General features: G+C 32.6%; 1 non-coding gene across 1 annotated transcript; it reads right to left on the bottom strand.

Annotated features, from left to right (window-relative positions):
* Nucleotides 1–566: 566 nt before the first annotated feature.
* Trnat-ugu (transfer RNA threonine (anticodon UGU)) lies at nt 567–639 on the bottom strand. Its single transcript has one exon. It is a non-coding gene; the product is annotated as a tRNA-Thr (tRNA).
* Between the last annotated feature and the right edge of the window lie 11,465 nt (nt 640–12,104).

Raw genomic sequence — 12,104 nt, 5'->3', positions numbered from 1 at the left:
CCTCACACGTGCTACAAGAGTGCTCTACCACTGAGCCACAACCCCGGCCCTACAATGCTGTTTTGATTACTATAGCTTTGTAGTATATTTTGAAATCTGGTGATGTGATGCCTCCAAGCTTTATTCTTTTGGCTGAAGATGGCTTTGGCTATTTGGGGGCTTTTGTGGTTCCATGTGTATTTTACAATTTTTTTTTTCTAATTCTGTGATGAATGTCATTGGTACTTTGATGGGGATTATATTGATTCTATAGATTGCTTTGGGTAGTATGAATATTTTAAGAACTTTAATTCCTCTAATCCATGAATAAAGAATATTTATTTGTGTCCTCTTGAATTTCTTTCATCAATGTTTTAGAGTTTTTATTGTATAGATCTTTCATCTCATTGGTTAGATGCATTTGTAGGTATATTTTCCTAGCTATTATAAATGGGATTGCTTTATTTATTTATGTATTTTTCAAAAACATTATTTTCAGTGTATAGAAATACCCTAAAACTATCTGTATTTCTATATACTAGCAATGAATAATCCAAAAACAAAACAAGCAAACAAATTTTTTTTGATGGTGGTACTGGGGATTGAACCCAGGGCCTTGTGCATACAAGGCAAGCACTCTACCAACTGAGCTACATTCCCAGCCCCTAAGAAAACAATTTTTTTAACAAGTGTATCAGAAATACCCAGGAATTGAATTTATCAAAGGTAGCACAAAAGCAAAATTTATACACTGAAAACTACAAATATTACTGAAAGAAATTTAAAAAGACATAAATAAATAAAAATGTTTATAGATTGGAGGTTTAATATAATGTCAATACTATCCAAAGCAATACATAGATTCAATATAATCCCTATCAAAATCCTAATGATATTTTTTGGCAGAAATAGAAAAACCTGTCATAATATTTATATGGACTCTCAAGTTATCCTTATGTTATTATGCTTTCTATTACTATAAAAACACCAAGATAATCAACCTAAAAAAGGAAAGGCTTACTTTGGTTCACAGCTTCTTCAGTCTGATACATAGGCTTTGAGGTATGGCAGAGTGTGCCTGGTAGAGGAAACTGCTTACCTCATGGTATCCAGAAAGCAAAAAAAATGACATGAGGGGCTTAGGATCTCAATATCACTTTTAAGGGCATGCCCACAATGATCTAACTTCTTTCCACAAGACCCTACCTCCTAAAGGTTCCATCTCCTCCCAATAGGCCAGTATCCAATCCTCTAAACATAGGCTTTTTGGGGAACACTTATCCAATCCATAGTAATCCTCAATAGCCAGAATAATTTTGACAAAGGAGAACAAAATTTGACATCTCATACAGATAAACAGAATAAAATAGAGAAATAAATCTCACATGTCATATGTCTTTTGACAAGGGTTCTAAGATAATTTGATGAGGAAAAGAATGATCTTTTGAACAATGGTTCTGGGAAAACTGTCTTCACAGGCAAAACAATGGAGGTGGATCCTTGATTTACATCATGTGCAAAAATTAAGTAAAGATAGATCTAAATCTAAAATTAAAACCATAGAACTCTTAGAAGAAAACAGGGGGAAAACTACTTGACTGTGACGTTGTCCATGATTGTTTATTTTAAAACTCAGACAACTAAAGAAAAACAGATAAATTACACTTCATTAATATTAAAATCTTTTGTGCATCTAAGGATACCATCAATGGAGTGAAATGGCAACCTATGAAATATGAGACAGTATTTGGAACTATTAAATCTGAAATGAGATTTATATTCACAATACATAAAGAACTCCCACTGCTCAACAACAAGTAATCTAAGTGAAAAATGGACAAAGGATTTCAAAAGATATTTTCTACACCAGTTATACAAATAGCCATTAAGTACATGAAATGATGTTCAACATTACTAATCACTAGGTAAATACAAATCAAAACTATAATGAGATACTATTTCATATGCATTGGAATAGTTATTCTATCTAACAGAATAAGATATTGGTGTTTGTTGAAATTGGAACCCATGTGCATTGCTGGTAGGGGTGTACAATAGTGCAGTTATTGAGGAAAATACTATGGTATATCCATCAAAAAATTAAGCTTTGAATTACCATATGATCTAGCTATTTCACTTCTTGATTCATATCCAGAAGAACTTAAAACAGGAACTCATACAATATTATGCTTATACACCCATGTTTTTATCAATGTAATTTACATTATTAAAAGGTAGAAGCAACTGAAGAGTCATTCAACAGATGAATGGATAAACAAAATATTCCATATACATATAATTGAATATTATTCAGACTTATAATGGAAAGAAATTCTGACACATGGTACAAAAGGGATGAATCTTGTAGATATTTCACAAAGTGAAAAAAGCCAGTCATAAAGGAGTAATATTGTATGTTTCTACTTATATGAGGTATATAGTTAAATTCATATAAACAGAATGCATAATGGTGCTTTCCAGGGGCTAGAGGTTTGAGAGAATGGGAAATTATTGTTAAATGGGTATGCAGTTTCAGTTGGGGAAGATGAAAATGTTTGGTGAAAGTTATTGGATATATAACAATGTGAATGTACTTACAACCACTGAACTATATACTTAAAATGGCAATAATGGTAAATTTTATGATATGTATACTTTATCACAATAGAAAGAAACTATGTGCATGTTTATGAGAAAAATTCAGACATGAACATTCCAAAAAGGAAAAATGTTAAGAAAACATGTATTTTAGAGGCAAATGACAATACTTTTACATAAGCATGGTTTGAGATTATGCATTAATTAATAGAGTCATACCTCAAAACAAAGCTCATTTAACTTTCCACATTCTACAGCTTCACAGAAGGAGACAGCTAATCACTAAACTCAAATACATGATCATGGCTAATACACCATTCTAGGAGCTGGGATTGTGGCTCAGTGGTAGAGCGCTTGCCTAACATGTGTGAGGCACTGGGTTTGATCCTCAGCACCACATAAAAATAAAGATTTTAAAAAATCTTTAAAAAAATAAATAAAGGTATTGTGTCCATCTACAACTAAAAAAAAAATACACCATTCTAGCCTTCATTTAAAGCTGGGTATTTGTATGAATATACACTTTCCTCTATAGATGTCTTTAAAAATTGACATTTTACAAGTATGCCAAAACCAATGGATCAGGAAAGAATTCTCTCTTCAATTAATGATTGGACCCTTACCTCACACCACATACAAAAATTAATTCAAAGTGCCAAATATAAGAGCCACAACCATACAACTCTTAGAACAAAACATAAAGATAAATCTTCAAGTGTTTGAATTTAGCAATGAAATTTTAGATATGACATCAAAACCACAAGCTTCAAAAATTGATAAAATGAATTTTACAAAAATTAAAATCTTTTGTTCATCAAAGGATACTATGAATAAAGAGAAGAGAAAATCGACAGTTGTAAATGATTGTCTCTACAACTGTAAATGATTATTATGGGTTGAATTGTGCCCCCACCCCTGGTAAAATTTAGATGTTAGAGTTTTAACCTTCAGTATCTCAGAATGTGACTGTATTTGGAGAAAGAATCTTTAAAATAAAGCCCTTGTGGTGGGTCTTAATCCAATCAGACTGATATCATATAAGAGACTGAGGTATACACAAAGAAACAGCAGGGACGCCTATACAAGGAGGACATAGCAAGGAGGAAGCCATCTGTGAGTCAAGAAGAGAATTCTCAGAAGAAACTAAACTTATTGGACATCTTCATCTTAGACTTCTACCTTCCAATACTGTGAGAAAATTAGCTTATATTGTTATAAATAACACAGTCTATGGCATTTGTTATCCATAGCCCTATCAAACTTGTACAATTTTTATCTGATAAGGGTCTTTCATTCAGTTAAAATATAAATAACTCTTACCACTCAAGAACAAAATGATACACAATTTAATTAAAAAACAGGCAAAGGACTTGAATAGCATTTCTCCAAAGGAATAAAAATGACTAGTAAGCATATGAAAATAATGCTCAATGCCATGCAAGTCGAAACCATACCAAGATAGCACACCAGAATCACCAAGGACATAATCATAAAACAAATGAAACTGGCAAATGCTAATAAAGAATGTCGAATATTTGGAACTCTCTTAGATTACTAGCAGAAATATAAAAGGGTGCACCCAGTGTGGAACAAATTGATAGTTCTTCAAAAAGTTAAACATAGAATTAAAAATAGTTGTTCAAATAAAACCTTGCTCACAAATGTTCATAGTAGCACTATTTGTAATTGCTAGAAAGTAAAAAAAGTCCGAAGGCCCATTAAATTACTAATTTATAACAAAATGGAATATATCCATATAGTAGAATACTATTCGGCCATAAAACAAACAGAGATTTAAAGATAAAGCTTCTGTCTGATGGACGATGTCTTGTGTTGGTGACCCACTTTTTCATGCTTCTTTAACTCACCAATCCATTTAAAGTGATATATTGTCTTTATAGAATGTTAGACTTCAGTTAACTGCAGGTTTGGAAGCTTTAATCCCATCAAATCTCACTTATTTTGATATCACATTAGCTTCATCTCTTGGGATGGCTTTATTTCCCAACCAGGCTGCCAACCAGGCCCTAGTAACAAGATACAGATCCTAGGGATCACAGCTGTGTAACAAACTACAAAACATAAACAAGAGTGTGATGAGCCATTAAAAAAGGAATACTAAAGGTCAAACTGGGATATCAACTTCTTTGCTCAATAAGAAAAGGGTTTTATAGGGAAGAAAACGATGAATCGAGAATCTTTCTCCCTTTGGTTCCCACTGAAAAATGAATCCAATATAGAGAAGAAAATTATATTTAACAGTGGAAGACAATAAGTGGAAACAACACTAAAACATCCCATTGATCCCCCTAAGTGAGAATAAAGAGAAATGGAAGCAAGAATGAGATTCCAGAACAAAGGAACACATTATTTGATGCCTAAAAATGTCTCCCTTACACTCTTACTAGGCCCCAAGTAATGTTCTCTAAGAAAAATTGGGATAGAAGTGAAGTTAGAGGCTGGAAATAAAAGCACTTTGCTAAGCAGAGATATTTTTCCTTCCTGAAACTAGCCTAAGAAAAAAATCTTAAAGTACAAAGAACAATGTTAATATACCACATAAAGCTGGGTATGGTGGTGCATTCCTGTAGTTGCAGCTACTCAGGAGGCTGAGGTAGAAGGATCACTTGAACTCATGAGTTTGAGATCAACCTGGGCAAGACCTGTTCTCAAAACACCAACCAAAAAAAAAAAAAAAAAAAAAAAAAAAAAAAAAAAAAAAACCATCACATATAGAATGGCAGATCACGGAACTACCCCATTGGCCTCAATTAATTCAATGGAGCTATTTATGAGACTCCTGCCTAGATTAATTGGCTGAATTCCAGGAAAGGATGAAGGAGGACCCAGTACTGACATAATGTTATTTCTGAGTTCCTCATATCAGCTGCATAGTGATCAAACTGGAAGTATAAATATACATAATTGATAAAAAAAAAAAAAAAACTCCTGGATTTTTGGGGAAGATTAGAAACTAAACAAAAAAAAATTCTAAAGGAAATTATTAACAAATAAAAAATAGGAGCATGTTTGAAAAAGAATATAGTATGGTGATGTTTAGGCCAAAAGCCCTAGAAAGAAACAGCATACTAATAATGTAATTCAACACATTAGTATGTCAAAAAAGAAAAAAATCATGACTACTATGATAGATGACAAAAAGAATTTAATAAAATCCAACATCTAGTTCTCACGTGAAAAAAAAATGTAACTCTGATATTTTTCTAAAAAGCAAATTCTTAAACTGATAAGTAGGATTTATAAAGACTAGTAAAATATATTTAAAGTTGAAATATGAAATTTATTTCTAATAAAATCAGGAAGAAGGATGTCTCTTATTTCCATTATTAATGTCAACATTATGAAAATTCCAGTTAAGAAAATATGAGAAGGAAAAGAAATAAGGAACAGATTCAATCAAGAAGCATTAATTTTTCAACATAATAGCAATAATCAGGGGCTAGGGTTGTGGCTCAGTAGTAGAGTGCTTGCTTCATATGTGTGAAGCACTGGGTTCAATCCTCAGCACCACATAAATAAATTAATTAAATAAAGATATTGTGTCCATCTACAACTAAAAAATATTGAATTAACAACAAACAACAAAACAAACAAATAACAACAATCAATTAGGGAATGTAATAGGAAAAATTTTCGATTATCAATAACAACTATAAAATATTTAGAAATAAGTTTAAGAAAATATAACAATAAAAGTATAATAAATATATAGTTTATAAAACTTAACTGAAGGACATAAAAAAGAGAATTGGAGAAATACACCACAATCTCTTGATGAGAAAAACTAATTCTGCAAAAATTTTCATTTTTTCCCACATTAATTTACACACTTAATGTAACCACTCAAAATCTGGTGGCGGTCTTGAAGTGTATCTATTGTTCTAAATTTCATTTGTAAGAAAAAAATGAAAGAGAATGGCCAAGAAGATCACTATAGGTTTGCATGTGTCCTCAAAAGTTCATGTATTGCCTAGATGCCCTACAATACATGAATGGATCAAAAAAATGTGGTATACATACACAATGGAATGTTACTCAGTATTAAAACAGAATAAAATTATGGCATTTGAAGGTAAATGGATGGAGTTGAAGAATATTATGCTAAGTGAAATAAGCCAATCCCCCCAAAACCAAAAGCTGAATGTTCTCTCTGATAAGTGGATGCTGATCCATAATGGGGGGAGGGCATGGGAAAAATGGAGGAACTTTGATTGGGCAAAAGGGAGGGTGGGGAGGGGGTAGGAGGGGGTATGGGGGCAGGAAAGATGGTGGAATTAGATGGACATTATTACCCTAGGCACAAGTATGTCAGTACTACATATGGTGGGACTCTACATCATGTACAATCAGAAATGAAAAGTTTTGTTGCAATTGTGTACAATGAATCAAAATGCATTCTGTCATATATACCTAATTAAAATAAATAATTTTTTTTAAAAATTTCATGCGTTAGAAACTTAATCAGCAATGCAACAATATTGAGAGGTAAGAAATTAAACAGCTGATTAGATCATGAGGGCCTTGTTCTCATGAACTGATTAATGCCATTATCAAGAGAGTGGTTTAGTTATCATGGGAAGGAGTTCCACATGAAAGGATGAGTTTGGTCCTTTTCCTCTCTCTCCCCCCTCTCCCATCTCACTATTTGCCATAGGATTTTGCAGCAAGTGGCTCCCATCAAATTCCAGCACCTTGTTATTGGACTTAGCAGTCTCTAAAACTAAGAAGCAAGTATCTTTTCTTTATAAACTTCCCAGTCTCAGGTATTCTGTTATAGCAGGTCAAAATAAATTAAGACAAATATTTAGCAAAAGAACTACCACTGAATGGGACTTCCCTTACCAGATATAAAAGCTACTACTACAGTGATTAAAATAACATGCAACTGGAAGAAAAAATATATATATATATATTCAACATAAGAATATATATGTATAAATTCAATATAAGATGAATATCAAATTTGAAATCAGCGGGGGGAAATAGGTTATACAATAAATGATGTTAGGAAAATTGGCTATTCATTTGGAATAAAAATTAATTCCCTACTTCTAACCACACACAAAAGGTGAATCCAGAGGAAATAAAAGTTTAAACCTGAAAAAAGTACTAAATTAAAATGTATGAGACTATTTCTACCACTTGTAGTGGGAAGGATTATTTTGTTTTTTTACCATGATTAAAAAAAAAAAAACATGAGCTAAAGGAAGAGACTGAGGGATTTGTATATTAAAAATTTAGAAAAATGATCAAAGCCAGTTCCAGCAACTTAGAGGGGCCCTATGTAATTTAACAAGACCCTATCTCAAAATAAAAAATAAAAATAAAAAGGGCTGGGGATGTAACTCAGTGGTTAAGCACCCCTGAGTTCAATCCCCAGTAACAAAAATAAAAATAAAAATCAGAAAACTGAGTGGCAACTGCTATGGTTTCGATATAGTGTGTCTCCTCCAAAATTCATGCTGAAATTCGGATCTCGTTGCAACCATGGTGAAGGGACCTTTAAGATGTGTTTGAATCTTAAACACAAAGGATTTATGCTGATATCAAGGGGTTGGGTTAATTTTCATGGAAGTGAATGAGTTTTCACTCCTGTAGGACTAGTTACCACAAAAGAGGGTTATTATAAAGTGTTTTGTCTCTTGTGCACCCACTTGTCTGCAGGACAACATCCTTGCCAGATGTGGCTGCCTGGTTTTGGACTTCAAATCTCCAGAACCATGAGCTATACAGACCACTATTCTTTATAAATGACTCAGTCTTGGGTATTCTGTAATGGGAACAGAAAATGGACAAAGATAGCAACTTTATACAAAGTTAACAGCCAAATGATAAATTGGGGAAAACAAGGTATTGAGATAGGATGAGAGAGAAAAACCATAATATAATTAATATATGAAGATTTCTTTTTTATCAATGTGAAAAAAAACCTAATGCTCCAATGCTATGAACAACTTATTCATAAGAAAAAACATAAATGGTCATCAAACATATACAAAAAAAAATTTAACCTCAGACATCATCCAAACATCAAAGTAAAACAACAAAGATATTTGTTTACATTATAAAAGTCACAGATGGGAACTGAGACAATGTTGGGAAAAAAATTGAAAGGCTACTTTTTGGGGAGGGACAATGGATAGCACCTTTCTGGAGAACAAATGGGCATTATCTACTTGTATTCTAAATGTGTTAAATTTTTAAACCAGCAATTCTACTTCTATGAATTTAACATAAAATGTAAGTGAAGAAGTGATCAAAGTCAATGAAGAACAGTAATCAGAGCAATGTCTTTTTTTTTTCCCTAATGCTAAGTATTGAACCCAGGGTCTTGTGCATGTGAGGCAAGCACTCTACCAACTGAGCTATATCCCTAGCCCAGAGCAATGTTTATAAAGAAAATATGGGAATAACCTAAAGCTTCTTTAAGATTAATAAATGGTAGTATATTGTTTTAGTCAGTTTTTTTTTTTTTTGTGTGTGTGTGTGTATGTGTGGCTGTGACCAAAACACCTAACAAGAACATTTAGAGAAGGAAATGTTTATTTTGGAGCTCAACAGTTTCAAAGGTCTCAGTTCATAAAACTGCCAGCTCCACTCCTTGGGGCTCCAGGTGAGGTAGAACATCATGGTGGAAGTGTGTGGTAGAGAAGTGGCTCAAGACCATCCCAGGAAGCAGAGAGAGATTAAGTTCAGCTCACAAAATATATATACCCCAAAGGCATGCCCTCAATCAACCCCTCCTCCAGTCACACCCTACCTTCAGTTATCACTGTGTTAATCTCTATCAAGGGTTGAATTCATTGATTAGGTTAAGGCCCTCATAACCCAATCATTTCACCTCTAAACTTTCTTACATTGTCTCATCCATGAGCTTTTGGGGGACCACTCACATACAAATCATAACATGTTCATTTATTGAAGTATTTTATATATTATAATATTATGCAACTATGAAAAAGAATGAATTAAATGTCTACTTATTGACTTGAAAAAATATATGTGTATATTAACTACAGTGTTAACATGTCTCCCTATCCTCTCCTTGTCCTGAGACTTGCATGTGGGTGGGGAAAAGACTTCAATTTTTATATTCCTGAAATTCTTTGTAAGATACATATGCCACTTTTAAAATATAAAAGTGAAAATTTGGGGAAAGAGAAAAAATTGTTATGACATTAAGTTTTAAAAGTAAAGACAAATTGTTGAACTTATAGTATCATATCACATTTCTAAATGCATATATTAAAAATAAGTGTGGGGAAAACCACCAAATTTGAAATAGTGGCCATCTCTGGTTACAAGTGTTTTTTTTTTTTTAAGTCTACACTTATTTTTTAAAATTTTAATTTTTTAGTTGTTGATAGACCTTTTTTTAAATTTATATGTGGTACTGAGGATTGAACCCAGTGCCTCACACATGCTAGGCAAGTGTGCTACCGCTGAGGCCCAGCCCCAGCCCCCTACTATTATTTTTAATGAATACATATTCATTTTATAAACATTTTTATAAAGGCTAGAGTGTTAGCATGAATTTGAAAATGACAGATCAAACTAAAGGGGCTACCTATGTGTGAATGATTATAATAGTTTTATTCAGAATCACCAAAACTGGAAGTAATACCCTTAATTGAGTGAATAGATAAAATAAATTGGGGTTTACCAATAAAGTAGAACATTGTCCTGTGATTAAAAATAAACATACTGAGCTACAAAAAGAAATGAATCTAAAATCAAATTGCTATACGGAAGATACTCTGGAAAGTATTACAAACTGTATGATTCCAATTATATGATTTCTGGAAAAGGCCAAACCATAGTAATGATTAAAACTTCAGTGGTATCCAGAGGTTCAAAGTGTTGAATAGGTGAAGCACTGGAGATTTTGGGGGGCAGTGATGCTACTCTATATGACACTATAACATTAACACACACAACATTATACATTTTTCAAAACCCTTAGAATTTTGAGACACAAAGTGAATTTGATGTAAACAATTAAAAAAATCTTTTAGGAGATTGAGGGATCCTGTGGATGGAATGTGGAATGTGGCAAAACAATATAGCTATATTAAAATGTATGAAAAACTTTTTCTTCACTAAAGGGTGTAGGAAGAAAGGTGCTAGACTTAAGTAACTTGGGAAAAATGGAGCGTGTTAGACTCAAGGTAAAAGAAAGTATATAAGCACACAACTTTATTTGACAAAATTGTTTCTCATAGGGTTACAAATTAACAATTCTGATACTTTTATATATGTATACTGGAATCAACAAATAAGTAACTGAATGATAAATGTGGAACTCAGTTTTCTCACTGATGCAGCAGGAGATTATAGATAAGTAAAGGGAGGAGGCTTGAATGATACACAGAATATTAATGGTCCTTTGGGTACTGGATTAGAATTAGAAGCATCTATACAAGCTCATGTTTAGCTTAAGAAAGATACAGATGATTATGTATAGAGGAAATATATATATAAAACAATATATATGTAAGAATACACACATTTCCTTGTTGTCAGTTGAGAGGGCCTAGAATCAATGGTACCCTAGTAGAAACAAGCACATCCAGATCTTACCTTCTAATGCAAATCCTGAAAAATGGAACCAGGACTCATTGCAAAATGGGCCAAGATATACAATATTATCCTGGAAAATCTTGTAGTGCTAGAAATTAAGGAAGTACTCAAAAAATTATAAAGATGTGTCAACAGGCTTAAGAGTCAATCTGAAAAAGCACCCAACATTCAAAATGGGAAAACTTGAGCAAGAAAATAAAGTACTACTGGGTTATAACAACACAAACTATAAATAAATGGCTACAGGGAGACAAATCTCCCATATAGAACAATTTCAAATAAATTTTGTAGATATTCTACCCTCAAGGAGGTGGAGCATAATTTTCCAACTAAGTGTGTGCTGCACATAAAAACTTCCTTCAAAAGAGCACAGTATTGAAAGGAACTGATACACACTACCTCCAGCTAGGTGATAAAGGTCAACATCAACAGTAAAAATTCATGTATGGTATGTATGCTTGATTTGATGTGTTAAAAATGTCACTTTACCTCTATGTGGTGCTCTTACAAAATATCCAAAATCCCAGTTTTATCATGAGAAATACCAGAAAAATTCCAAATAAATAAATAAATAAATAAATAAATAAATAAAGCAAAACAAAACAAAAATAATAAAAAAAAGAAAGAAATTCCACAAAATACATGATAAGTACTCCTGAAATCTAGCAAGGTCATAAGAAACAAGCAAAGTCTGAGAAGCTCTCAGAGTCAGGAGGAGCCTAACAAGATATGATGTCTAAATATAATGTGGTATCCTAGATGGGATGCTCAAACAAAAAATATTAGCTAAGAACTAAGGAAATCTGAATGTAGACTTAATAGTAATGAACCAATATTGCTTCATTAATGGTAAGAAATATATCATACTAATGTAAGATGTCAATAATAGGGGGAAACATGGGGTAGTATATATGGAAACTATATTG

Source organism: Marmota flaviventris, chromosome X (assembly GCF_047511675.1).
Source record: "Marmota flaviventris isolate mMarFla1 chromosome X, mMarFla1.hap1, whole genome shotgun sequence".
Taxonomy (NCBI): Eukaryota; Metazoa; Chordata; class Mammalia; order Rodentia; family Sciuridae; genus Marmota; species Marmota flaviventris.
This window is presented reverse-complemented; position numbering and strand designations above follow the sequence as displayed.